Source organism: Papio anubis, chromosome 6 (assembly GCF_008728515.1).
Source record: "Papio anubis isolate 15944 chromosome 6, Panubis1.0, whole genome shotgun sequence".
In the NCBI taxonomy this organism is placed as follows: Eukaryota; Metazoa; Chordata; class Mammalia; order Primates; family Cercopithecidae; genus Papio; species Papio anubis.
In genome coordinates, this window is record NC_044981.1 from 51,696,838 (window position 1) to 51,720,396 (window position 23,559).

At 42.4% G+C, this 23,559-nt stretch overlaps 1 protein-coding gene across 6 annotated transcripts in view; it reads right to left on the reverse strand.

Moving 5' to 3' along the window:
* The window catches only part of ELOVL5 (ELOVL fatty acid elongase 5), a 153,110-nt gene extending 129,833 nt beyond the window's left edge, over positions 1-23,277 (reverse strand). For 3 of the 6 annotated variants that reach the window (XM_003897745.4, XM_021937373.2, XM_009205395.4), the window contains exon 1: positions 22,352-23,277. The gene's annotated coding sequence lies outside the window, so the exon portion shown is untranslated. Of the gene's footprint in view, positions 1-21,890 lie in introns of all 6 variants that reach the window. The other 3 variants (XM_021937374.2, XM_021937378.2, XM_021937375.2) reach the window with 2 other exon arrangements.
* Positions 23,278-23,559: the final 282 nt, after the last annotated feature.

Here is a 23,559-nt window from a genome sequence, read left to right on the forward strand (position 1 = left end):
TGTTTTGCTGAGATCTGGACAGTCCCTATGAATCCCTTAAAAGTCCTCCTCCTTCAATGGTCACTCTTCACATGCTACAACAGGGGTGGATGAAACTTGAAAACATTATGCTAAGTGACAGAAGCCAGATACAAGAAGTCACATATTGTATGACTCCATTTATAGGAAATATTCAGAATAGGCAAATCTATAGAGACAGAAAGCAGATTGGTGGTTGCCAGGATCTTAGGAGAGGGGAGAATGGCAAGTGGCTGCTAACTGGCAGTGGTCTCCTTTGGGGATGTGAAAATGTTTTGGAATTAGAGGTGACTGCCACAAACAGCACTGTGGATGTACTAAATGCCACTGAGCTGAACACTTAAAAATGGCTAATTTTATATTATGTAAATTACACTTCAATTGAAAAATTTCAAATAACTTTTTTAAAAGTCCTTCTTCACCCTCCCAATTCACAGAGATCTTTCCATCCCTCTGCTTATACTCTGGATCTTTTCCCATTTCTTTCAAGAATTTATTCATCTCCCATTTGCCTTTTACCTTCCATTTCCTCTCTCGACTGGATCCTTTTTTTCTGCTGACAAATCTGCTCCAGTGTTCAACCTAAAAATCCTTCCCTGAACTTTTTTTTCCCCTCAAATCTCATCTACAACAATCCCAAGACCCCATAAAAGTCAGCCAATTATCAATAGCCTCCACTTGTTAAAATGAATGAATGAACCTACAAATATAAAAACAAACTGCCAGATACCCTTGGCATTGCACTGCCCAATGAGACAGACAAGGGCACAAATAGCTATTTAAGTAAACTGAAATGAAAAACTAAAAATTGTTTCTTAGTTATATTAATCACACTTCAAATGCTCAAAAACTAGTAGTAGTTAGTGACTACTATATTGGATAGTGCAAAATATATCCCATTAAAAAAAATCTGAGCATCTGGAAATAGAGTTGCTCAACTGTACTGGTACCCAATTCAGGTATCAAAGAATCTAAGGTTATAAAAATCTTAAAAGAATTCCTTAGAGTAAAATCAAGAGGAGGCTATTGCTCTATTTACAGTCCCCAAAGTAAAGATCTAGTTGATTTGACATTATACAAAAAAAGGCCAGAGGAAATCTTTTTGTAACACATAGAATTAAAGGTTAAATGGTTACATAAAACAAGATGGAGATGTGGGACATGATGCAGCAATTTTTTATTAAAACAAAGGCATTATCCAAAATCAACAGTTAAAAAAAAAGGTCCAGTAGTATCTATACAATAGACAGGAACAAAAAAGAAATCAGCTATTTTAAAACTATTCCAAAAGGCTGCTAGTCTGGAAGCCTAAATACTGTAATGTATAGATAACAAAGAAAAAGGGATGAATTAAAAAAATAAAATGAACATCTAAAAAGCTATTAATGCTACACTGAGACCTTAATCTCTTCATTTACTCCTTGCTGTTGTGGGTTTTTATTTTAAAAATTGACTACAGTCTTCTCATAGGGCATTAAAGCAAGCGACCAGTGTTGTTAAGAGGACATGAGCTTGCTTTTAAATACTGTCCTATCTACACAGAGTACCTTACAGATATGTTCAATTGATAAAAAGACCAAAACCAGTCCACCTGGTGAAGTTCACAAGTGAAGCTGACACACATAGAGCCTGTGGCATAAATCACGAAATTTATTCAGGCAGAAGGAAACAGAAGGCAATGGCTGCTGAAGCAAGAAGGAAAAATGTTTTTATAACTAAGGAGAAAGGTGGTCCTTCTTTAAAAATGCAATAAATGGCTGGGCATGGTGGCTCACGCCTGTAATCCCAGCACTTTGGGAGGTCAAGACAGGCGGATCATGAGGTCAGGAGATCAAGACCATCCTGGCTAACATGGTGAAACTCCATACAAAAAAGTTACAAAAAATATAAAAAAGTTAGCCGGGCGTGATGGCGGGCACCTGTAGTCCCAGCTACTCAGGAGACTGAGGCCGGAAAATGGCGTGAACCCGGGAGGCAGAGCTTGCAGGGAGGGGAGATCAGACCACTGCACTCCAGCTTGGGTGACAGAGGGAGACTCTACCTCAAAAGAAAAAAAAAAAAAAAAAAAAAAGCTACAAACAGGACTTACTACAGGGATTCCCAAAGAGTAGTCCAAACATCCCTGAAAGTCCCCACGCCCTTTTCAGGAGTTCTGTAAGATGGAAACTATTTTCATACTACTACTACTAAGGGATTACTTCTTCACTGTCACCAAAAGTTTTGAAAAATACGTTTTTATATTTTGAAATATATTTTGAAAAATATATACTTTATTATCATACAATAGGTTATTTTAAAATGTTTTCATAATTGTTTTAAAACAATTTAAAATTGATTTCTAATAAGGTAAATACCAATAGATGTAATCCACATAAACAAAAGCTTTTGAGTTTCTCAGTAACATTTAATAGTACAAATCTTATCTTTTTTTCCTTTTGCTTTTTCAAATGTTTTTCTCTCAGGCCATTTTGTCTAAGAATAGTACGTCGGCCGGGTGCAGTGGCTCAAGCCTGTAATCCCAGCACTTTGGGAGGCTGAGGCAGGCGGATCACCTGAGGTCAGGAGTTCGAGACCAGCTCGGCCAAAATGGTGAACTCCCATCTCTACTAAAAATAGAAAAATGAGCCAGGTGTGGTAGTAGGTATCTGTAATCCCAGCTACTCTGGAGGCTCAGGCAGGAGAATTGCTGGAACCCAGGAAACAGAGGTTGCAGTGAGCCGAGATCAGGCCATCACACTCTAGCCAGGGGGACAAGAGCAAGACCTTGTCTCAGGAAAAAAAAAAAAAAAGATAGAGAATAGTATGTCTTCAGACCAAAAAGTTTGAGAACTGTTGTATTAAAAACTGCACATAGAATTTTCCTCCTCTGTAAGATTTTATTTCTAAAAAAATTTACATATTTAGCTTCTTATCTTAATGGCAAAATCCCAAATACACTTTAAAAATAAAGAGTCTCTACAGATGTGTCACTTAACAATGGCAATACATTCTTAGAAACGTGTCACTGGGCGATTTCATCATAAGAACATCATAGAGTGTATTTATACAAATCTAGATGTACAGCCTACCACATATGCAGGCTATGTGGTACAACCTATTGCTCCTAGGAGGCTACAAACCTGTTCAGCATGTTATTATACTGCATACTGTAGGCAACCATAACACGTGGCAAGTATTTGTATAGCTCAACAAAGAAAAGGTATAATAAAAGTAGAATATAAAAAATAAAAACCGATACACCTGTACAGGGCACTTACCATGAACAGACGTTGCCCTGGGTGAGTCAGTGAGTGGTGAATGACTGTGAAGGCCTAGGACATTACTGCACACTGTAGACATTATAAATACTACAATGAGGCTAAACACTACACTGAGGCTACACTAAATTTATTTTAAAATTTTTTCTTCCTCAATAATAAATTAACCTTAGCTTATGGTAACATTTTTTTCTTTGTAAACTTTTTTTTTAGGGACACAGTCTACGTTGCCCAGCAGGGCTATCCACAGGTGATCACAGCTCACTGCAGCCTCGAACTCCTGACCTCAAGTGATCCTGACTCTTCAGCCTCCCGAGTAGCTGGGACTACAGGTGCATGCGACTGTTCATGGCTTTTACAGACCTTTACATTTTAACTTTTGACTCTTTCGTAATAACACAACACAAATACATGGCACAGCTGCAAAAAAAATTATTTTCTTTATACTCATTCCGTCAATTTTTCTTTTAAAACTTTTTCTTAAAAACTAAGACAGAAACACACACATTAGCCTAGGCCTACGCAGGGTCTTCAATATCACTGTCTTCCTTCCCTTCTACATCTTGTTCCACTGGAAGGCCTTCAGGGGCAATAATATGTGATAACAATGCTTTCTTCAGGAATACCTCCTGAAAGACCTGCCTGAAGCTGGTTCACAATTACTTCATTTTTTTGGTAAGTAGAAGGAGTACTCTTTAAAATAATGACAGATAGTGGCTCATGCCTGTTAATACCAACACTTTGGGAGATCAAGGGGGAAGGACTGCTGGAGCCCAGGAATTGAAGATCTGCCTGGGCAACACAGTGGGACCCCATCTCAATAAAAAATTTAAAAAGCTAGGCATGGTGGTACATACCTGTGGTCCCAGCTACTTGGAGGCTGAGGTAGGAGGACTGCATAAGCCCAGGAAATCAAGCCTGCAGTGAGCTGTAATTGCACCACTGCACTCCAGATGAATGACAGAGCGAGATCCCATTTCCAAAATAAATAAACATTTTTAAAATGATAAAAGTATAGTAAATACATAAACCAGTAACATAGTTATTATCCATATCAAACACCGTATATGGTACGTAATTGTATGTGTGATACTTTTATAGAATTAGCAGTGCAGTAGGTTTACACCAACATCTCCACAAACACATGACTAATACACTGCCCTAGGACATTAAGATGACCCCTACTTCACTAGACAAGAGGAATTTTTCAGTTCCATTATAATCTTACAGAAACTCACCAGTATATATGCAGTTCATCACTGACCAAAATGTGGTTATGCAGTGTATGACTAAACTTGTCCTTTATCAGTTAAATGAAACTTGGAGTACACAGAGTTTAAAAACCTAACACTCAAATATGTGAAGTTTGTTAAAATGGTCATTTTGGAAATAAGCTAATAATAATGAATAAATCTTACACTAAATATATTGTAACTGTATTAGTCTGTTTGGTGTTGCTATAAAGGAATCCCTGAGACAGGGTAATTTATAAAGCGGTTTATTGTAGCTCACAGTTCTGCAGACTGCACAAGCAGCAGTGCCAGCATCTGCTTCTGGTGGGGCCTCAGGAAGCTTTTATGCACTGTGAAAGGTGAAGGAGGAGCAAGAGTGTCACATGGTGAGAGAGGAAGCAAGAGAAAGAAGAGCAAGAGAGAGATGCCAGGCTCTTTTACACAACCAGATCTCACATGAACTCTTTACCATGAGAGGCCACCAAGTCACTCATGAGGGATTCATCTCCATGACCCAAACACCTCCGAGTAGGCCCCACCTCAAACACGGGATAAAATTTCAACGTGAGATCTGGAGGGGACAAACACCCAAACTACATCAATAACTAGAAGTACTCTGTGCAATAAGCTGTTACCAGTTCCCTACTAACTCATCAAGTTACATTTAGTATGGTATTAAGAGAAATTCGACCCAATCAGCCAAACAGGGGTGAGCTGATTTTCACATTATTGGTAGGCATAAAAACAGAGTTTCTTTAGTCACAGCATGATACTAACTCTCCTTCCAAATGAGGACGCTCCTCATGGAGCTTAATCACCAAAAACTAAAATTTAAAATCATAAATAATGAGAGAAGCAAGTTTCTTGTGGTTAAATCACATTAGGCAGTACTGCAAATAGAATGTATTCAATTATCAACCACTACATAAATGCTGAAGTGTTGTTATACATACAAACATACACATAGAAAGAAGGAGGAGGGAAAAGAGGTGAAGAGAGAAGGGAGAGGGAGTGAAATGCAGAGGACAAGGAGAGAAAGAGAAAAGGGAGTGCGTAGAAGAGTGATCACTCAGAATGAAAGTCAAAAATTCATTTTTCTGACTTCAACTTGCCACAATACACGCTTTTTGGAAACCAAACTTTCCATTTGCCTACCATGTCAGTCAGTTTTCATCAGGTACTAGTTTCTTTGGCTCTGTTTGCTAATCAGTTCAAACTGTATCATGGAAGAGGTTCTTCAAAACTTTACAAAAACACAAAAGCTGCCCTCCCCAAAAGGGTACAGCTACAGGGTGGCTTGGGCCACTATGTGCCCCTAGCATCAGTGGCTGAAGCTCAGCTGACTCCTTAAAGCAAAGACCTGGCTGAAGGAAGAAAAGGAGGTCAGCAAGGGGGAGAGGGGAGAGAATGAATAAGTAAGGTAGGGAGAAAATTACATGACACTCCCTTCTCTAAAATAAGAATCTGGGAGTGACATTCCACCTCTCCCAGCATGCCTCTCAGGGTTAGGAAGGGTATCGCTTTGCAAGAGAACAGTGTTAAAGAGAGTGTTAATCCCGTGTGAACCTCAACACTTACCTGCTATAAAGGTGCATTACATATCCTCATGTGTCACGAAGAAACTCAGTGCTTTTAAACTAGACCTCTGAAAGATCATTAGTTCACAGCCACAGAACAGACACTTGCAGGTTTCTCCCAACAAAATGCTTGCTGTTTGCTTTCTTAGTTTGGAAAACATTACAGATAAATGCCTATGAAACGAGGTAGACTGTCTCATTAGAGGAAACCAACTTGATCTGAAGAATGGGTGAAAAAAATCATGACTTTATAGTGGACAGTACAGCTGAGACGTTAGTATCGGGCAGGGCATCAAGAACAGGACCAAGACTGTCTCCTCCCTCTCTGTTTTAAATCGTGCTGCACTTGGTTTATGTTTTCACGGGCTTTGTCTTATAGGGATACTGAACAATGTAAATGAATACTCACAATTTAGCACACATAAATCTTATTTTTATCAAATCAAAGGACAAAGGGAAGGGAGAACAAGAAATTTAACTGGTCAACTTAAAATGAATAGGATCTCTTGTTTTAACCTTATTTCCCTTTCTGGAGAATAAAAGTAATGATAATGATAATTAAAGCAGTTTTCATGTGTGGTTTATGGAAGTCATTACTCTATTAGTAATGCCCCATATCTATATAGGATTTAAAAATTTTAAATTATACTTGGTGCAGTATTCATTGAAAGTCTTTTTCACCTGTAAGCTCAAATTCCATGGTGAAACAACATTAGGTAGAAAGACAGTGACCAGCGAGAGAGAAAACAACTATGATACCATGTTGCCTGTCTATTGACTTCTCTGTCTATGGTATCCTAGAAAACAATCTCTAATGTCAGTATGTTCTACAGTTGCTCTGAAATTGTTTCTCTCCCATTTCCCAGGAAATAGGCTATACTTTAATCACTGCAACCAAGTTAATTGCAAAGGACAAAAATCTTCTGAAACCAAAACTCTTAAGATGTAAACAAGTCCAAAAAAGTGTTTGATGCCAAAATGACATTTTAAAAACAGAAGTTAACATGTTATAGCAAGTAGCATCCATTTCCCCTTTTCCAGCACAAGCCATCAAGTTCTGTTTGGGGCTCCAGCCTGCCAAACTCAGTTGGAGAAATCTTACAGTATGAAAACCCAGGAGACAGAGGCCACAGTCTGGACCAAGAGACCAACCAGAGCCAGAGAGGCTCCTGAGAAGATCTGCAACACAGGGTAAAATATGCAAGGGAGGGCCATATAACTTTGTCTTTACTTAATTTATTTTAATTTACTTTTAAGTGTTAACCTATTTTATTTTTATTAAATTTTTGAGGGTACACAGAATTCAAATTGCAGCAAAAGTCATTCATGGCTAAACACTGGAAAAATCTCTTAATTCTAAGATACATGACACACTGGACTCAAAAACAGAGGTGCTGAGTCCCTTTCACTGGAGAAATTTAAAGAAAGGGTATAGAAAAGTTTTGACCAATTCCACCCAATACTGCATCCCCAATTCCAATCTCAAGGACCAGTTTCCATCTGATCTCTCTCCACCTACAGATGGCGGTCCTGAATCTCAAAATCAACAAACCAAAAATTGAATCCATCATCCTCTCACACCTCGTTTTTCCAACTCCCTCATTTCTGTGACCTGCCCCATAACCTTCCCAGGAATCTAGCCGCCAAAGCAGGGTGGACTCCTCCCTCTGCAATGGACACCAGGATTCAGGTCCTGTTGCTGGTTCCAAAATGCCCACAATGCCCTCCCTGTTCTCCCAAATTAGCACATTCAACAGTGACATAAAGGAAAGGGTTAGATAGAGAAATGATATCTGGTGCTGCTCCACAGCTGGCTGTGTGACTCTGGGTGAGCCATTTAAATTCTCGTTCTTGGTTTCATCACCTATAACGTGAAAAAGCCAAATTATTTCTAAATTCCAAGCTCTATGGGATTTACAGGATTTGCATCCACTTCTCTTGATCCCCAAAGTCACTATGTAGTTGAAACCACCATCATTTCCCAACCAGATTAGTACACTCTCTCCTAGTGGATCTTTCCCGCCTCTAGTCTTGTGCTGCTCCTCACCCCTTTAAAGCACCTGTCTAGGTTACTCACCTCCAGAAACCAGTTAAAGACTCCTGGGAAAATGACCAAACCCGTCCCTGTGGCCCCCGGGCCCACGTGATCAGAACCCTGTTTCCCTCTGGCTTTCCTGGTCTACTTTCTGTTCCTCATATGCTCCTCCAACGCCCAACTACCTGCCCCCCTTTGCCTCCGAGCCTTTGCTTCAATACTCTGCCCATTTCCTCAGTCCAGAAATTCTTGCTTAGTCTCCAGGCAACGTTTCCTGACCCCCTCCCCCACCCCCCAAGTCTGATTTAGGTGTCCTTCCTGTTTACTCGCAGGGCATACCTTCGCAGACCTCTCAGAGGCTTTGCCACTGTAAATATCTGTTTGTCACTATCCTTCCCCCAGACTCTCAGTTCCAAGTGAGTGGGGACTGCTGGTCTCGTCCACCACTTATGGCACAGACAGTCGGTTCTTGCCCAAACTCTATACACAGTAGCAGCACTTGTAGCTGCACATGGCCACCCAGAATCAAGATGAGATTTTCCAGCCACCTGCAGCCACGGTTGATATTCTAGTCAATGAGACATAAGCAAAGTTATCTGGAGGCTGTTTCTGGGAACTTCCCGTAAAAGAAAGCACCATCCGCGCTTCTACTTTCCGTTTCTTCTTCCATCCTGCTGCTTGGAAGATGGAGGCCACACTAAGCCTGACAGACGTATGATGAGCAAGGAATTTACGCAGGGTCATACTAGCCCTGACCCATCCACCCTGCCTTTCATGAAAGATACACACTTCTACCTTGTTTTGGGATCCCATTATTCAAACTACTATTATTTTGGCATGTCCATCACTGCAGCTGAACCTAACTGCAACATACACAGCCATACCCATGGTATAATAATAAACTACCTGTTGATTCGCATATACACCTCATAATTCCTACTGGGTCTTTTTACTGGTAACTGTATTGTCACGTGTCTCTGTAGGGTCCACATTCCTTAGCAGAGGCAAACACAGGCAAATGATCAACACTGAGTGGGTTTGAGTGATCAACAAATACTGACCAAGTGGCTACTGAAGCAGATAAGCTCTATCCGACATGTATGGTCTACTTTAGCCTGGGCTCAATGTTGCTGCCAACCAAAACAAGGTTAAATAAGAGGGCCAGGCCAGGCACAATGGCTCACACCTGTAATCTCAGGATTTCGGGAGACTGAGGCAGGCAGATTGCTTGAGCCCAGGAATTCAAGACGAGCCTGGGCAACACAGTGAAACCCCATCTCTACCAAAAATATAAAAACTTAGCTGGGCATGGTGGTGCTTGCCTGTAGTCCCAGCTATTCAGGAGGCTGAGATAGGAAGAACACCTGGGCCTGGGAAATTTGAGGCTGCAATGAGCTGAGATGGTGCCACTGCACTCCATCCTGGACAATGGGAATAAGTGCCGGTTTCAGCCGAGTGCGGTGGCTCACGCCTGTAATTCCAGCACTTTGGGAGGCCGAGGCGGGTGGATCACGAGGTCAGGAGATCAAGACTATCCTGGCTACACAGGTGAAACCCCGTCTCTACTAAAAATATTTTAAAAATTAGCCAGGCATAGTGGCGGGTGCCTGTAGTCCCAGCTACTCGGGAGGCTAAGGCAGGAGAATGGCGTGAACCCGGGAGACAGAGCTTGCAGTGAGCCGAGACCGCGCCACTGCACTCCAGCCTGGGTGACAGAGCAAGACTCCGTCTCAAAAAAAAGAAGAAATAAAGAAAAAAAAAAAAGAGTGCCAGTTTCCACTATCATTTTATTATGGAGTATTTGAGTGCCTAGACATCAAAGTTCACTCTATTCCGTCCTTGGGAACAGTGCCACCCACACTGGTCTATCATTGGCATATTGCACCTGAAAGCCCTAACAGGTAATATGCAGGTAAGCAAGGCCCTTTAAAATAACAGCACGTGTCATCTCTGCTTCTAGGGCAGGTGAGATGTCTAGCAATTTTTTTTTTAACCTTAAAGACCTTCAACCATTGTTTTCTATAAAGGTAAACCTTTATCTTTGTGATGGGCTTACTGGTAGGATTTCTGGTAGTGAGCACAGGCACCAGGGCCTGCAAATTTCTTGGATTCATAGCAACAGGGAAACCACCAGCAAGGTCCGGTGAGGGTGTCTTTCCTCTCCTCGGAAGCCTCATCTACATATTCTGGGTAACAGGGCACCAGGGCTTTGGAGATGTACTGAAGGACAGCATAAATCTGAACCATATGACCACTACCCTTCACACAAACATGAATGTCCATTCCAGCAAGCTGTTCCTTGTCCAGAAGCAGACCTAATTCCAGTAGCTTGTACTGCAATGTGAGCAGCTTGATCATCTCCAGGGGCCCCTCGTTCATCTTGATGAAGCCACTGCCACATCTGCAAAGCACCACAGCTATGGCCATCTCCTTGTATCTGAAGATCTGCACAGACTGCAGCCAATGAGTCCTTAGACGGCATGTCTCCAGGCATAGGTAAGAGCTCCTCATTGCACCACGTCACAACAGGAAAAGGTGTCCAGCAATCTGTATGGTCTGAGTGCTGTTGGTATTCTACTCCTTCAGCTGGAAGCAAGGCAACTGGCCTTCTAAAGTCTCCTGCACAAATAGGCTCTTCATTTGTGAAACATTATGTATTCTCAGGCTATCAAGGCATACTCAGTTTCACACAGCCATTAGCACATATTATAGGACTGGTTATATTTGAAAGGTACATATGTATTTAGAGATACATTCAGGCAAATAATTGCTAAATACCTACACTATGTGCCAGATAAACATGCCAGACACTATGCACAGCACTATACAGGTACTGCCTCATCTAATTTTCAGGAATCAAGAAAACAGAGGCAAGAAGCCAAGGAGAAATTGTTGTTGTCCAGGAAGGATGTGATGTGCTACGGAAGGCTGGGGCAATGTGAGGAAGGGGAATAAGCTAAGAAGGACAGAGAGTATGAATGAGTAATACTTGGTGACTGACAGTTGAGCAAAGTTTGGTAAGAGCATGGTTGATGAGAGAGAAGAACACAAGCATTGCTTCCAGCTTAATAGTTTGGGCAAACTGGTGGAGGACGGTGCTCCAGACTATGTTGGCCAACAGGGGAGGTATGTGGGGCACCCAATGATGAAAAGTTGTGAGTGTGGAGCTCAGAAGAATAAATATCTAAGAGTGGATGGTGGGTGGGTGGATGGATATTTGAATCCATGGGGCAAGTAGATCATGCAATGAGACTTGGTCTTCTGACAGTACTTTGCAACTGTTCACCCACATTTTAAATTTTAAGAGACCTTTTAAAATATGCCAGTTCCACTTCTTAAAAAGATGATAAGTTCAAGCATGAACTCTGTACCAGGGGATCAGCGAAAAGTACTTACCTTACTGTCACTAGTCACATTCAACTTCCCTTGGGTCACGCTGAGTCTATTCTAAGGCCTTGCAAAGGGAACAAAGGGAACAAAAAGAAGCTGCTTTTTGTTCCTACTCCTTGCAAAGGGAAGAAAAGGGAGCTGCTCTGAAAATGAAACCATCACAATATCACATTCTCCTAGAAACATGAGGTCCCGGGATAATGTCTTCATGGGGCTCTCTGGAGAAGCTCAGGGCACCTGTTTCAAAGGGCAACTTCCTTTTTGGATGAAGCATCCTTATAGAGAAGACAATCAATGGCCAAGACAGGTAACAAACACCAAGATAGTACACACACGTCTCATGGTTCCCTTAAAGCCTGAGCTTAAGCAGTCTGGGCTCTACTTCAATCGTATTCTAAACATGTAAACCAAAAGACTGCAATTGCAAATAACAGGGAAACAAATATTCAAAAGGCTTTTAAGCAACATTTTCTGCTATGGGCAACTGTTGATGATTCTTATCTGAGTGCAATCTCTTAACTTACGTGATTACTTGAATATTCAAAATAAATTATCATTTGAGGAAATTATCAATTGAATTCCCCAATTTAATTTGTGCAAAGTATATAAAGGCAGTGATACCTTCAGCTGAAATTAAAAGACAGCAGAGAAACATAATAAAGATTAGTTATGCAACCCCCCAAACGAAAATGTCTTAAAAGATTTTAATTCAAGCCTGTGTAACATAAATAAGGCATATAACACAAAAACACATTTCTTTTTTAAAACTCAATCTACACACCCACATTTTATAACTGTTGTTTGGGTGTGAGGGTGAGTGAGGAGAGGGAAAAGTAGAGTTAAATGTGTAAAAAATGGGGGAAAATACTGCTACAATATAGCATTTTTTAAAGGGACACACAGTCTAGCAATTGTGTATTTATCTCCTCTATAGCGTGTCTCTGAAACCAACAGTTTTATCACCCGTTCAGGTTCCATGTGAATATATAAGCCACCCCATGAATTTTGTGATTTTCTTATTTTAGGAATGCTGATACTTAAAGCCATTACAATGTTGCCAAACCTAATCTCCCACACCCAGAAAGAAAACTCAGTTCTGAAAGAGTCTAAGGATCCTCGGAGAACTGAAGGTGGTGGAAGACTTGTCTATAGCCTGAACACCATGGCCCAGCACAGCGGCCCTTAATGGGGCCTTGTATCAAAATGACTTAATGTCATTCTCTATCAGAATGTTTTCAAAATATAGTAACGCATCGCATAATGACCTTTAAATCAACAACGGACCACATACACAAAAATGTAGTCCTCTAAGATTATAATGGAGCTGAAAATTTCCTATTGCCTAGTGACACCATAGCACAATAACACGTTTGTGGTGATGCTAGTGTAAATAAACCGACCGCATAGCTAGACCTGTAACAGTATCACACATAAAACTATGTACAGTACATTATACTTGATGCTGATGACAAACAACTATGTCATTGGTTTATGTATTTAGTATACTATATCTTTTTATCATTAATTTAGAGTGTATTCCTTCTAATTATGTATTTTTAAAAGTTAACTATGAAACAGCTTCAGATAGGTCCTTCAGGAGGTATTCCAGAAGAAGGCATTGTTGTCATAGGAGATGACAGCTCTGTGCGTGTTACTGCCCCTACAGACCTTCCAGTGGGACAAGATGTGGAGATGGAAGACGGTGACACTGATCATCCTGCCCCTGTATAGGCCTAGGCTAATGTGTATGTTTCAGTTTTTAGCAAAAAAAAAAAACTTTAAAAGGAGAAAAAAAGCTTGAAGAATAAGGATACAAAGAAAGAAAATATTTTTTGTACAGCCATACAGCCTGTGTTTTAAGCTATTATTACAAGAGTCAAAAAGTTTAAAAAATTTAAGTTTATAAAATAAAAATGTTACAATAAGCTACAGTTTATTAAGGAAAAATATATATTAAAATAATATATATTTTTAAAAAAACTTTTATTTTAAATAAGTAGAGATGGGGTCTTGTAATATTGCCCAGGCTGGTCTTAAATGCCTGGCCCCACCTCAGCCTCACAAAGTGCTGAGATTAGACATGAGCCACCACGCCTAATCGAAAAATATTTTTTATAAACCTAATGTACCCTAAGTGAACAGGGTTTATAAAGTCTAGAGTGTACAGTAAAGTCCTAGGCCTTCACATTCACTCCCCACTCACTGACTTACCCAGAGCAACTTCCAGTCCTGCAAGCTCCATTCACAGCAAGTGCCCTACTTAGTTGTACCATTTTTTATCTTTCGTATTTTTACTGTAACTTTTCATTGTTTAGATATACAGATACTTGCCACTGTGTTACAGCTGGCTACAGTATTCAGTACAGTAACTTACTGTACAGGTTTGTAGCCTAAGAGCAATGTGGTATATCACACGCCCTATGTATGTGGTAACCATCTAGGTTTGTGTAAGAACACTCTATGATGACCATACAACAACAAAATTGCCTAAGGATACATTTCTCAAAAAGTATTCCCATTGTCAAGCTATATATGACTTGTACAACTTGTACACCTGACTTACATTTTCACCCAAGGGAGATCAGGCAATCTGGAGAAAGAGGCTCCCTAGAGAATCTGGGTGTCCTTCCCTTCCAGTCTGCATTTCTCTGAGCATATATACCTTGTAAATCAAACCCAGATGGGGCTAGGACCAGGTAAGGAAACCAGTGCTGGATGGCCTTGACCAGTCACACTAATCCAGCCACACTAGACGAGTCAGGCTAGTGAACACTGATTTCTTATACTAACAATTATAAGCCATTCAGTGTTTACACTTCTGATTTTCTCCCAAAAAGAGGTTTAAGTTCAAATTATCTAAAATAAGGAGTAATGGAAGAAACAAATGGTCACCCTTTCAAGTACTGATCATAAATGTTATTCCCTATTAGCTTTCTTTATCTAAACCTTTATTTAGTTACTGTCAACAGAAGCTATATGTTGATTATACTGTCAACCTCCCAGAATATAATGATGAATAAGAAACTCAACCTTGTTTCCTCTCATGTATCTAAAGCTTCAAATACAAAGATCACTACTTAGGTCTGACAGGTGTACAGCATAGCAGTGTGGCCAAGATTAGAGTCTCTAAGCCAGTCTGCCTGGGTTTGAATCCTGGCTCTGCCACTTACTAGCTGTGGATATCTGAACAAGTGACTTAATCTTTATCTTACTTTCCTCATCTGTAAAATTGGGGTCCCAAACTCGTGGGCTTTTGTGAAGCCATAATGAATATAAGTTGAACACTTCAAAAAAGTGCCTATTATGTGGTACCAAGCACCTATATTCACTACCCACAGAACAGCTTTGTTCTCTTTAAAATTTGTAGAATATTCCGTTGCCCAGCTGTAGCACAATTCACTCTTCTCAAGGACATTTAGTCTACTAACTCTTCCAATCTTTTGCTATTAAAAACAATGCTTCAATAAACATCCTATATAACAGATGTTTTTACTATGCTAATCAAATTAAGTCAGTGCCCCACCTAACTTTCATGTACAATACTGATAGTTTTAATACCCTCCACAGTAGGCACAGGATTATCACCTTCCAAGTTCTAGATAGATCCTAGGGTCTCAAAGAGGTAGAGTGACTTACCTGCTGAAGCCCACACAGCCATTAAGTGGCAGAGATGGAACCCCGCATAGGTGCATGGCTGCCAACCCAATCTGCTTCCTACAGCTGTCCTTACTTAAAAGTAGTACAGGAGGTATTCTTTTAAATGAACCTCAGATCCATAACAGAGATAAATATGCAGAAGTTCAGACAGAAGCAAACTCAAATTTTCACAGAGATGCTTATAACAAATACAGCTGATGGAGGCGTCAACGACTTCTGTAAATATTGAAGTATTATTTCTTCTGCCAAAGACTGAAGCAAAAGTACCCTGAATACTACCCCTAGGGAGATACACCACATTTTCAAACTCTCAGGGAAGCAAATGAATAATTACTGAATTTGGTATCATAAGAACTATTCTTTGGGGAAGGAGAAATTCATAACACTCACTTTGTTGTAGCATTTGCTGTGCCAAGACCAAAGAGGAACAAGTACTCTGGGGTTCAGAAACTCATAAAACACAGACCCGAGTGGCCAACTCGCCAGCATGGCTTTAATTAGGCCTGTTCAGCATGGGCTTATAAGAGATTAATTCTGACAGGATGAAATTGTTGACATGAGGAAAAGGATGAGGTAAATGTGGAACTTAACAGAGATGGAACCTATAATTAGTCTGTGCTCGCAAGACGGTGCCTACCTAATATAACCATAAGGATTACAGTTTAAAATCACAGGTATATTTCAATAAAATTGTTATTCTCCCAATTAGAGAAAGCATGCCAGTATCAACACTAAAACTCTTAAAATAAATCAGAAATTATTTCCTAAATCCCAGTCAGCAAGCAGACATCAAATAAAAGGCACAAAAGTCCAACCTAATAATAAGGAATACTAAGACATACTCATGCCTGAATGCAATTACAACTGTACTTCACACAGAACTGGCAGAAGAGGATGGAGGAGAAGAGTGAGAATTTAGTCTTTCTAAAAGGTCACCAAGTATGAATATTTTAAATCCAGGGGCTACACAATTCTCAAAGTGAATGCCTACAAGTCAACTAAAAACGTTACCATGGAGCAAACATGACAGTAGGAACCAAAAAGGGTGGTAATAACATTTACGGGTTGAAATTGGGGTTGGGGGTGAGGGTTCCTATTGTAGAAACTGAAAATCAGGTCAGGATAGGCCAAAACATCTCCAGCAGTTATGTTTTAATCTCATAAAGAGAAAGCCAGCAGCTTGCTGCTGCTGCAATCTCCATCACAAATTCTGACATTCTCCTGCCCTCCTTTCCTTCTTTCTTTCTTTATTTTGGGACAGGGTCTGGCTCTGCCACCCAGGCTGTAGGGCAGTGGCGCAATCACAGCTCACTGTAACCTCCGCCTCCTGGACTCAAGACATCCTCCCACCTCAGCCTTCCAAGGAGCTGGGACTACAGGCATGTACCACCACATCCAACTGATTTTTGTGTTTTCTGTACAGATGGGGTCTTACCGTATTGCCCAGGTTGGTCGCAAACTCCTGAGCTCAAGTGATCCGCCCACCATGGCTTCCCGAAGTGCTGGGATTACAGATTTGAGCCACCGTGCCCAGCCAACATCTATCTTTCTAAGATCTAAATGATCTCACTTTCATGCTCTATCCCTGGCCAAACAGAAACAAAGAAAAAATAAAAAATAAAATAAAAAAATAAAAATTTGCTCTAGGCAAAATGAAAATAAAATTTAATCTTTCATTTTTAAAGGAAAAGAGACCAATGCTCAGAGTTGATTTTCTTCAAGTTAGGACAAGAAACCAAGGCAGCCAGATTCTATACAAGAATGAGGGACCCTACTTAAACAATCATGCCTTCCAATCTTCTCCAATTATTTCAGTTTTAATAAACACACAAACATGTATGTGCTTTACTATAAACCTATCATGTGAAGCTACGTGTGTTTTAACATCTATTATGTGAGCAGAGGTAACCCAGTTGGTGGAAGAAGCCCAGAAGCCTGGCTCTGCCAGCATCTGGCTGCACCACCTTTGGTAATATTGCGGCTTTCCTCTTCTCACCAGGGACAAGTGTAGGAGGCATCCCAATTCTGTAATATTAAAATGTGGAAAGTTACCTGCAGTGATTTTAAGATGCCACTGATTATAAGCTCCACTTCTACCCAGATGTGAAATGTGAAAAGCTGACAATAGATGAAATGTGGTGGAAACACGTTCTTGCAGAAAGGCAACCAAAAAAGACAAAGGTTGGCTGTGAAGAGGAGGAATTGGAAGAAATGGCTAGTCTGGATATCTATCTAGGCTGTGGGGCTATTTCCATCTGATTACAAAGCTCCCTCTTCTCTTTGAAAGAGTACCCCTCCTCTTGCTGTCCCTCAGATCTAATTGGTCTTCAGGTCTTATCCTGGAAACAGTCTCCCACAATTACCTCTCTCCAGTCTGTGCTCATGGCTGTGGCTTCAGGTCAGGGCTTTTCAATGTCCTGCCATCTCTAACAAATCCACACCAATCCACCCTACACTCTAACCTGTCTTTCTGGAGCACAGCACTCAGAATGTCCTCACTGTCATTCAAAAGCTTATTGGTGGTATTCTACCAAACACCTTAGGAGAAGGAGCAGGCCAGGGTGTCAAGGTGATCTAAGTTGGAATGCTTCGTGACCTCAAATCAAATGTCTAAACTCTGGGCCTCTTTCCACCTGTAAAATGGGAATGCTGTAGCATTCATTAATAATAGAAGTAAGTCCTTGTGAGGGGCTCAGTGCAAGGTCTAACATACAATAGCTCAGTAAAAGTTAGCCATTATTATTATTACATCAATAACTTGCCTTTCTCGCCTTTTCTTCCAACTCCTGCCTCCTAAACCAGCTTCTGCCAATTGTGCTATTTGCTTTTTGCCCAATGATTCCACACTAGCTTACTCTCCAAACTCCCTCTTGCCTAGAATGCATGTCCTCCTATTCCTGCCTATCAACTAAGAGTCCTTTATGAAACATAAGGCTAAATTCTAATTTTAATTCAAGTCAATTTCGTTTAATCCAATCATCCGTTCGGTCCTTACAATAGATACTGTAGCTGACTTCCTGTGTTCTGCAGGCCCTTCTTAAAGGTGAAGTAGCTAGCTGAGAAGATTTAACTCCACTTCCCTGATTCTGGGATGGACCTTCAGCTTACCAGCTTATCAAATGTCCACTGTTCCAGTTACTGCTTCAAGTAACCAAGGGCTAAGTCAATCATCTTAAGGCACCCTCTTTGGAGGGTGGTAGGAAGTCAGGAAATCCCCATGTGAGATTACGGTGGCAGTTGCTGTCGGTCATCTTGGAAAATCAGCCTGGGACATAACAGACATGTGAGGGGACTTCAGAGAAATGGAGCAAAAGTCCTGCCCTCAGGACTTTTCAGGTCAGATGCACAGGTAAGTCTGAGTTGGGTTTTCTGTTTCTTGCACCAAAAGCATCCTGACCAATTCAGGAGTGCTAGGCCCTGATACATCTAACATGGATAGCTCTGCCATGAAGCTTTATCAGATATAAAGACACAAGTTTCCCAGATATCTGCTTCTGACTCTCTTTTGATCCAAGTAAGTGTAGATTAAATATGTGTATACAGGGCTTAAAGTATATATTAAATCAGGAAACCCTCTGGAATCACGAACTGTTGTCATTCATCTTTGTATGTAGCCCCTCACATCCATAATCAGTAACTGAGAAGTCAAGGAGTTAATTTAAAAAATGAATTGAGTGTGGGCTACAAGGAAGGGAACACATTTTAGACAGATTTAAGAGACAATAAACTGTTAGTCTTGGATGGATTAACAAGAACCTTTAAACACAGGTTAGATAAAAATCTAAGTTATGGAGTAACCGTGTTACATAATGGCACAGAGCCCACTGGACAAATAATCCTGGCAGCACAGGGATATATGAAGGAGCAGAGATGTTGCCGGAGACACAGCTACAGGAATTTGGACAAGTCACTTGTCATCTCTAGGCCTTAATCCTAGAGATTCTTTTGAGATTATTTTTGTGTTTTTTTTCCACTTTAAAGTTCTGGAATACATGTGTTGAACGTGCAGGTTTATTACATAGGTATACATGTGCCATGGTGGTTTCTGGCACCTATCAACCCATCATCTAGGTTTTTTTTTTTTTTGAAAGGGAGTCTCACTCTGTCGCCCAGGCTGGAGTACAGTGGCACAATCTCGGCTCACTGCAAGCTCTGCCTCCCGGGTTCAGGCCATTCTCCTGCCTCAGCCTCCCAAGCAGCTGGGACTACAGGTGTCTGCCACCACACCCGGCTAATTTTTTTTTTTTTTTTTTTTTGTATTTTTAGTGGAGATGGGGTTTCACCATGTTAGCCAGGATGGTCTCGATCTCCTGACCTCCAGATCCTCCCGCCTCGGCCTCCCAAAGTGCTGGGATTACAGGCAAAAGCCACCGCACCCGGCCCATCATCTAGGTTTTAAGCCCTGCGTGTATTAGGTATTTGTCCTAATGCTCTCCCTCCCCACGACAGGCCCGGGTGTGTGAGGTTCCCCTCCCTGTGTCCATGTGTTCTCATTGTTCAACTCCCATTTATGAGCGAGAACACGCAGTGTTTGGTTTTCTGTTCCTGTGTTAGTTTGCTGAGGATGATAGTTTCCAGCTTCATCCATGTCCCTGCAAAGGACATGAACTCATTCATTTTTACAGCTGCATAGTATTCCACGGTGTGTAAGTGCCACATTTTCTTTATCCAGCCTATCATTGACGGGCATTTGGGTTGGTTCCAAGTCTTTGCTACTGTAAATGGTGCTGCAATAAACATATGTGTGCATGTGTCTTCATAGTACTCCTCAATTCTTAAAAAACAACTAGGGGATAAAACCTCACAGGGGTGTTACAAGAATTACGTGTGGAAAGCAACCATTTAGGTACATGTGTGTATTAATAAGTACCTGACACAGAAAGCATTCAAGGAAAGATTTATTTATGGGTAACTAATGAGAGGATTATCCTTCTGATAACAGAAGAGCTGGCAGGCAAAGAGGAGGAATAAAAAAAAAAAATTACAAAATGTTTTAGGAGAGAGGAATGTAGCCAGGAAAGAAAGAGGTAAAACTCTCTTTTGACACTCTCTACTAACTACCCACCTAGGCACCAAAGTTACCCTTAAAAAAAGAAAACAGTTTTGCTTTGATTTGTGTAATTCAAGCTGGAAATAAGACACCCAAGGATGGATGCTCACCTCTAGAAGCAGGAAGACAAGCAACGATTATGCAGCGAGCAAAAGAGGAGGTAGTGAAAAAGAAGATTCTTGCAAACATCGAACATTCAAAAATTAAGGTCTGTAACCAGGAAGAAGCTCTGTTGATTTCAGGGAAGGAGAAGGAAACATTTTCAAACCACCATTTGGCAGACCCAATGCTGGGCTCTCATTTGTATTATCTCTTGAAATCCACAATGATTCTGCCACATAAAACCCCCATTTATAGACAAGGAAATTGAGTCAAGGCGAGGTCAATATCTGAAGTTACAAGATATTTTTCTTGAAAAACTTATCAAATTTTAGTATACCTTCTACTGTCACTTTTCAGCAAAGTTCTGTATTACATTCTGTAACATTACCTATCTGTATCAATAAAAATTTTCCCTTTGTCTTCAATTAGAAATAGAAGCGAAAATGCAAAAAGAGAAACAGTACAGAAAAAGTTCTGGCAATAAGAAGTTAGAATCTAGGGTAAAAATCTAAAAGGAAAATGAGTAACATTTCCCTTTCAAGTGCAGAGTTTTCTGGAGAATCCCAGGCAGTGTCTGAGCTACTAGAAAAGTAACCCGCTTGTCCCAAACCACAGATGTAAGGCTAAAACGTTTGTCCACGGCCATCTAATGCAAACCGCCTGTCTCCATCTGTAGATTCTGCACCAAATGCTTTTGGCTGAGACGTGCAAGCAAAACAAGTGCAGACCAACAGGTTATCTGCCAAGCGGTTAAGAGAACGAGTTACAAAACCTGACAAGCAACATCAGCTCTTCCGTACAATTCTATGAAGCACTTCCTGCCACGGGTCCCGCTATTTAAAACAAATTAGGCTGCTCGCTCCCCACAAATGCCATCCAGCACCTCTTGGTTCCTCGGTCCAGCTAATAAACCACGCACTGGATTCTTCCGAAAGAGACCTCCCCACCCCACCCCCACACCGCCACCCCCGCCACTTTGCATAACTTGGCCAAATGCATTCTCCAAATTTGCAATCAAGGAGCTTAATTCACAATTGTGGATGGGGCGGGGGGAACCGCCAAGTGCAAGAACACGGAACGGTTGCCAGACGCGGTACAGCAAGAACTCTTGCTCTAGGCATTACTCCCTCCACCCGAGGTAGTGGGATGGGAGAGTCTTACTGGCGTGGAAACAGTAAAAAGGCACTTTTCCTTACAACTCGCAACACAACACACACTCCAGCTCCCCCAGCCCAGGGCAGAACCGCCCCCGCGCCGCGTGCCTCCCTCGCCGCCAACCGCTCCCGCCTCTCCAGCGATCAGGCTCCCAGAAAGGGCCGCCCCGGTCGCCCCCGAGCCCCCGCCCTCTCGCCTTTTCACCAGCCTCATCCCTCCCAGACACCAAGGGCTGCCGTTGTCTGGTTTTAATAAAAACTGAAGTGCTCCAGAGCTAGCAGGCTTCCCTCCGAGGGGAGGAGGGAAGGTCCGAAGGGTTAACGGAGGCGGAGAGAACAGGAAAAAAAGAAAAGGTTGGAGGGTCCCCCCAGCGGCGCCCAGTGCCCGCGGACCCTCGCACAGGCTCTTCCAACTCACCCAGGTTTCGCCGCCTCCAAAGAAAGCGCGCTCCCTCTGAGAGCGCTCCCCCGGATCTCCCGCCGCGCGCTCCGGCCGACAGGGCGGGAGGACCCAGGCGGACAGACCCATCCCTCCCGCATCTGCTCTGGGCACGGTGTCGTGCCCCGCGGCGCCTGTCAGCGCGCACAGGTGCGACCGCAGCACAGAGAACGCTCCCGAGCGCCTGCCTCAGCCTCGGCGTGGGGCGAGCCGCCCGCGCCCGCACCCCTTTCCTCGCGCCCGAGGAGCCCGGCTGTACCCCAGAGCCGGCGGAGCTGGAGGCCGCGGGCGAAGCGGGGGCCGCCCGGGCAGCTCTTTCTCGGCACCACGTCCGAGACCTAACGGCAGTTCTCTCTGACCGCTTGCCGGCCGCGCGCTCGCGCGGGTGTCATGGCCGAGCGGCGGTCCCCGGCGAAGTTTCCCGGAGCTGACGGCTTTACCTTTTAGCCCGAGGGGCGGCAGCAGCTTTGAGCAACAGCAAGGCGACGGCGGCGGCGGCGGCGGCGGCAGGAGCGCGGGTGGCAGCCGGAGCAGAGGAGGATGTAGAAAGAGGCACCGGTGGCTAGGACCCGCCGCGATGGAAAGAGGAAGGCGCCGGCTGTCTACAATCAGAACGTGGGCTGACCGTGACGTCACAATGGCGCGGCCAGCCAATCGGGACCCGAGGGATGAATCAAGCGCTATGATGTCATGCGGCCCCGGAGCCAATCGCGGGACAATAGAACTTTCGTGATTGTAAATTCCAGAATCCGATGCGGTGCAGAGCCTAGGCCGGGGTTGGCCTCTTCGGTTTCACGTGTCTCTGGGAAATTTTTTTCTCCTTTCTTCCTAATAAGCCTGCGTGGAACGCAGAGCCTGCGCAATAGCCCCAGTGAAGTTCTCGATGCCCTGAACTCTGGTTTTTTTTACTGCCAGGCGTGGCAGGAGTCTGTGGCCGCATTTGAGTGGCAGAAGCCCACCCTCGTTACGGTCTCCTCTATGACTCATGTCATTCTGAAGGGGGATCCACTTCTTGGTTAAAGCTGAAAGGGTTAAATGCCCACGGACACCGCCGGAGTGAAGGTCTGCAGTTGAACAAGATAAAGCAACAAGAACAAAATGACTCAGAACTGTTGTAACCTTAACTCGCTGGCAAAGGATTTACCGTTTATTTTTCTTAGGGATTCTGATTTTTGTTTGGAGGCCGCTATCAACTCCATTCCTACTCTAGAAATTATTCTAAAGGATTGTTAAATAAGGAAAGATGGAATAAGTGTCTTTTCAGCTAAGCAAATTTAAGCACTAAAGACAAAAGGGGTTCAGGGAATAAACGGAAAATCCTTGCTGGTTTTCACCGATATTTGGATAATTAAAGACCTTCATTAGCCTTGTAACCTACTGCCTCCCCATTCAAACCCCAGATATTTAGCCTTTCTTCGTGTGCCCCTCTTGCTGTATTCTTACTCCTCTATGTCCATCCACCTAACAGTTGACCATTTAATGTAGGCAAATTTATTCTTTTTTCTTTTTTGAGACAGAGTCTCGCTCTGTCGCCCAGGCTGGAGTGCAGTGGCGCGATCTCTGTTTACTGCACCCTCCACCTCCCGGGTTCAAGCAATTCTCCTGCCTCAGCCTCCCAAGTAGCTGGGATTACAGGCACGCAGCACCA